A 6,000-nucleotide genomic window follows, 5' to 3' on the forward strand; every position below is an offset into this window, starting at 1 on the left:
GATGGCCTGTTGTGTAGATGTATAGTGGGTGTTGGTGAAAATGTTAAAGAGGAGGGGGGACCAAGGATAGAGCCTTGTGGTACACCAGTGGTAATTGGGAGGTAAGGAGAGAGTATAGAGTGCCATTTTACTGACTAATACCTATGGAACAGATAGTTTTCAAACCACAGAAGGGTGGACCGAGACAGACCTAGTGAGCACATTTGAAGAAGAAGTTTGCTGTGACAAACTGTATCGAATTCTTTAGAAAAGTCTTCAAATAAGGAAAAGACTAGTTTGCTGTTATTTTATTTATTTATTTTAGTTTACATTTGTTAACCGGGGGTGTCTGACTGAGCCGAAAAGGCCCTTTTTCAGTAGAGGTCCGGGGGAAAAAAGCTCCACATAGAAAAATTACAGATACATTTAGTTATTTAGTTATCCCTGTCTTTATTGACAGTTTCTATATAGGTTAGAAGGGCAGTGCTAGTATTATGGGAAGGACAGAAGCCATGTTGAAATGAACTACTCCAGTCCATTTTAGTTCACCAGTTTCAAAATGTCAGTGTTTATTCTTGTCATCTCATCCTTCACCACCTGAAGATTACACTGGTTCATTATTCCTTCCATTCCAAGTTCCAATAGCATGTAGTTCTTTAGAGCAGACTATCCTTTAATCTCTGAACAACTTAACAAATAGATATTTTTCTTACTTTAATTGATCAACATAATCTCTAGCACGTCTCATACTTATCCTCTGTACTCTTCTTCCTCGGTAGTATGGTGTATACCTTCAGACCTGAAAGTATCATCTTCTAGTGCCTTTTCAGCATGTTTCTGTTTGATTTTCTCCATAAGGTTTTCTTGGCAAAAATGCTGGAATGGCTTATCATCATCTTCTCCAGCAGGTCATTTTTTTGTCTGCTCTCTCTGCCATGACCTACCTGTCTTGGGTATCTCTACATGATATAGCTTATAGATTCATTGAGATACACAATCTCCTTCACAATGGCAAGATATTAGTCCCAAAGGGGCAAAATGGCTGTCAGTGGAGGCTTTAGAAGTGGCTTAGGAGAACAGGAGTGCAAGTGGCAAATATACAAAAATATGTCAAACTGAATCAAATAGCAAGGAGAGATAAGGAGACATATTTAAATCAGCAGTGCAAAGAACTAAAACAAGACAACAGAAAGGGAAGGGCAAGAGATCTCTCAAGGCTGGAGATATTAAGGAAACTTTTCAGGTAAAAATGGGTATGACAAAAGACAAGATGGGAGGGACACAGTAGTAGAAGATAAAAAGAGGAGGCAAGAATATTTAGAAGAACTATATGAGAAGGACCTTAACATCACTGGTGCTTACAACAACATGTTCTCTGGTTTAGAGCCAGATATCCTGAAAAGTGAAGTTAAATGGGCCATTGGAAGCATTGCTAACAAGATCACTGCAGGAAGCAATTGAATTCAAGCTGCATTGCTTAAAATCCTACAAAATGATGTGTTGTTTGGAATTTGCCAGCAAATCTGAAAAACGCAGCAGTGGCCAGTAGATTGTAAATGGATGGTTTTATATTCCAAATCCAAACAAACACAATAGTAAGGAGTGTTCAAATTATTGAACTGCACTTGTTTCACATGCTACCAGGTAATGTTCAAAATCCTTCAAGTCTCCAGCAGTATATGGGATGTGGTTTTAAAAGGAGCAGAAACACTGAACATCAAATTGCCAATATCTGCTGGATAATGGAGAAAGCAAAGGAGCTTCAGAAGAATATTTACTTCTGCTTTAAAGACTAATTTAAAGCCATTGACAATAAGACTATAATAAACTTTCACAAGTGCTTAGAGGAACTGGAATACTGGCTCACCTTATTTGCCTCATTGGTATCTAGTGGCTCCCTCCATTACGCAGTCCATGTAATATGACTATGCTTAGTAAATAAATGCAACCTTTTGGCCATGTTCACTTCCATGCCATGATGGAGTTGGCCATCTCTGTATAGCTGTATCATGCCTGAAGTGGTCAAATAGTCTGCATGATGTCACCTAGGGACCATTTCTGATAAATAATTAACACCCCCTCCCCTACTGGGGTCTGAGGTTCTCAACATTTCTAGATAGGTGCCAGTCAACCACAGTTGCACAAGGTCAGGATGCCATACTGTGCATGCATCTATATTATACACACTTGTGTGACACAAAATATGATGTTGTCTATAGCACATGAATTTTATAATGCATGTTTATATGGCAGTTAGCTCAGAGGATAGGTTTACAAGTTGTAGGTCCTATGGTGCAGGGTTTGATTCTCTCTGCCCTCATTTGCCTCCTGTGTTACCTTGAGTAATTTATGTAATCACCCATTGCTCCTGGGTTATCCCTGTAAAGGAACTGTGTGTCCAGTGGGCTTACCTGATTAACAAATAGGATTATTATAATATCCATAGACGGGTGCTCACATCTGTCATAGAGATAACCTGCCACTAGATGTATATACCACAGCAACCAGCCCTGACACATATACATGTGGAACAGGTGTTACGGTTGTGATTCAGTGTTGTTCAAAGGCAAGTCTTTGGTACTACCACACAATAACACAACTCATCACAATCACAGTATGTGTAGAATATGTGTGTATTTAAGTATGTAAACAACACTATCCCATAATTTGTGACATCACTTCAACATAACATTTGTTCACTGTACAGGAGTATAACTGCTAAAAAGTGCTGACCCTCTCCCACACCAGCAACCACCTCATCTGTGACTGTAAGTGTTCAGTGTCCTGATCTCACTGCATTATAAAAATACTAAGAAGAAGAATGATAGTAATAATAATAATAATAATAATACACTAAAAAGGGCTTACAGCAATGCTGAGTGTTTAAAAATATTTCTGGTGTCCATACTCTCATTCTCTGGTACAAGCTGCAAGAATTCTTGGCTCACAGTCAGCTGTAAAAGAGCCACTACTGCAATTTATGACACTATGGGAATTAAACTGCTTTTCAAAAAGCACATTCAGAAAAATCACTGTTGCACCTTTAAAGCATTTTCTGCAGTTGGTTCCGCTATTTATATATACTAACTCTGATACTGCTATGCCTCAGAGAGGTGGAATATGCCAAAGAACCTCTAAACCACTTTTAGGTTAAACAAATTCCCCTGGGTCCTTCCTCCAGAATAATTTAGTGTCACAGATTATTTGCTCAGCCAGTGTATGAAAAATGTTGATACTTTTAATTTTTTCTGAAAAAAATATAAATTCATACTCATAGATGGGCAGTTTACAGTTCTCAGATCTCTGCAAAAAATGATATTGTTATTAAATCAGCTGATAAGCATGGAGCTGTTGTCTGACAGAAGGACCTGTATATCACAGAAATCATCAAAATAAATACTGATGATGTATTTTACATTACCCTTCCAGAAAATCCGACTGTCCACTTATAGACGGAGCCTGCACTGCAAGTGTAGTCTTTTTACACAATTAAGTATGCAAAAAAAAAAAAATGGCGACGCCCTGTGTGACTGCTGCTGTCTCAGCTCATCAGAGACATATGCTTAATCTGTCTTCTTTTTCACACAAAACTTCAAAAAATCTTTTTCTGGGATTTTACGTGGAAGTACATTAACTTACAGCAGACAGAAGCTTCTGGAAATTAAGCAGTTAACAGTTTCATGCTACTGGCTAGATTCTCTGAAGTCAGCAGAGTTCCTGGGCCTACTACCCTCAGAGAAATATTGGAGCTATGTATTTTAACACAGCATGCCTTAAAGTGACTGATACTTGAGATAGAAGGTTCTGGAACACTCACGACAAGACAGAAGGGAAAAAGATGTCAACGAACCAGAAAAAGGGGCCGCAGAGCTGGAATTGCTAGAAAGCTGAAAACTAATCCTCACAGGCCTGCTCTGCCTTCAATACTGCTAGCAAATGCATACTTGCTGGACAGTAAAATGGATGAACTGAGGCTGGAACTCTACAGCAAAAATAAGGTGAGAAATACCTGTTTATTGATGATTACTGAGTCATGGCTGCATAACAAGATCAATGATAGCGCTATTAGCTTAGAAGGCCGCACACTCTCATGCAGACAGATGTCAAGCTTTGTGTGGAAAGGCCAAGGGAGGTGGAGTCTGCATCTATGTGAGTGAAAGATGGTGTAAAAAACTGTGAGATTTTTCAGTCAAATTACTCTGATAAATTGAGTTCCTGTCCTTAATATGCAGACCTTTTTATGTACCTAGAGAGCTAAATGGAATATATGTAACAGTGGTTTAGATTCCACCCAGTGCAAACACCACTGTGGCCCTGAGCAATCTTTATAACTCTGTGAGCTGCAGAGGAAAAACTCAGATTTTGCACATGTGGTTGCTGGTGATTTTAATCAAGCAGATCTGAGAGAGGTGCAACCCCACTACTATCAATTTGTAAATTTTCCTACAAGGGGTGCTAACACTCTGGACAAGGCATATTCCAACATCAAAAGTGCCTACAGAGCAATACAACAACCTAACTTAGGAAGCTCTGACCATCTTACCATCATGCTTCTAGCAGCCTACAAGCCAGCTCTGATCAGAGAGAAGCCCACAGTTAAGCAGATCAGGGTCTGGCATGAGGGGCTTTGGAATGTCTCCAAGACTGCTTTGATAGTACCTGCTGGGACATTTTCAAAGAGGTAGCTACATCAGATGGACTGTTGAACAAAGATGATTGCACAGAAGCAGTAATAGCTTACATTACTGTGTTGATGCTGTATCTGACATCAAAAACATCACAATCAGTGCAAACCAAAAGCCATGGCTCAAAAATAAAGTCTATGATCTCCTGAAGGAAGGAAATGTAGCATTCAGTGGCCAAGGACAAGAAGGGTCTCAACGAAGCTTGAGCAAACCTAAAAAGGGGCATTAAAGAGGCCAAGTGAGAATATGGAAAGAAATTACAAAGTCAAGTTTGTCAGGATGGCCAAGTGGTCTAAGGTGCCAGACTCAAGGGTTAAACTCATTCCAGTGTTCATGGGGATTCTGGTCTCCATATGGAGGCATGGGTTCAAATCCCACTTCTGACAGGTGTGTTTTGCTCACTGCCTGAGACTGTGAAATAAGTCAAAGTGCAGTGCAGAAGTAAGGATGTCAAATGCCCTCACAGGGCTAGCAACAGCCTCTGACTGAAAGTTAATGAACCTATACGTCAGTCGCCCTGCTAGACAGGGGTCCAGGGAAGTAAATAGTGTGGGAAGAAATAGCCAGGGAATTGTTATGGCTAGGCTTCTATAGGCCCTAGGGCTGATAGCCTAGTACCAACCTATGACACGAGGGACACCAGGAGTCTCTGGCAAGGGATACAATAGATTACTGACTATAAAACCAGGTCAGATCAGTGTGAAGACAACACTGAATTCCTGAACAGGTTGTACTCCTTCTCTGGCAGATATGAAGAGAAGAACAATGTGGCTGCTACAAGGCTACCTATCAACCAGGAGGAGGGAGTGCTCAGTCTTAACTCCAATGAAGTGAGATCTCAGCTTAAGTGAATCCCAGGAAGGCTGCTGGTCCTGATAAAATAATGGGCAAAGTACTTAAAGACTGTGCAGACCAACTATGCTCAGTTCTCTAACTGATATTTTCAACACATCCCTTATTCTTGGTAAAGTTCCCTCTTGCTTCAAGGTGACGAATATTGTCCAGCTCCCCAAAAAACTAATACAACATACCTGAATGACTACAGACCAGTTGCTCTAACTTCAAATGTCATGAAATGCTTTGAGAGACTAGTTAAAAGGCATCTGTCGGCAAACCTTCCATCCACCTTTGACCCTCTACAGTTCGCTTATCGGGCTAACAGATCCACTCCAGATGCTATTTCAATGGCACACCACCTCTCACTTGACCATCTGCGGGGAAGAAACAACTACATCAGTCTGTTGTTTATTGACTTCAACTCAGCATTCAGTACAGTGGTTCCTATGCAGCGTATTCACAAGCTTGTGCATGTTGGAGTTAGTAAGCTCATGTGCAA

The 6,000-nt window shown here is 40.4% G+C and overlaps 1 non-coding gene and 1 pseudogene across 1 annotated transcript; both read left to right on the forward strand.

Moving 5' to 3' along the window:
- The window catches only part of LOC122807559, a 176,832-nt pseudogene extending 175,057 nt beyond the window's left edge, over positions 1–1,775 (forward strand).
- Positions 1,776–4,937: 3,162 nt separating this feature from the next.
- On the forward strand, positions 4,938–5,050 carry TRNAL-CAA. The gene is made up of 2 exons: positions 4,938–4,975; positions 5,005–5,050. It is a non-coding gene; the product is annotated as a tRNA-Leu (tRNA).
- The last annotated feature ends 950 nt before the right edge of the window (positions 5,051–6,000 follow it).

The sequence above is a fragment of the Protopterus annectens genome, chromosome 7.part1 (assembly GCF_019279795.1).
Source record: "Protopterus annectens isolate FY-2018-M chromosome 7.part1, PAN1.0, whole genome shotgun sequence".
Taxonomy (NCBI): Eukaryota; Metazoa; Chordata; order Ceratodontiformes; family Protopteridae; genus Protopterus; species Protopterus annectens.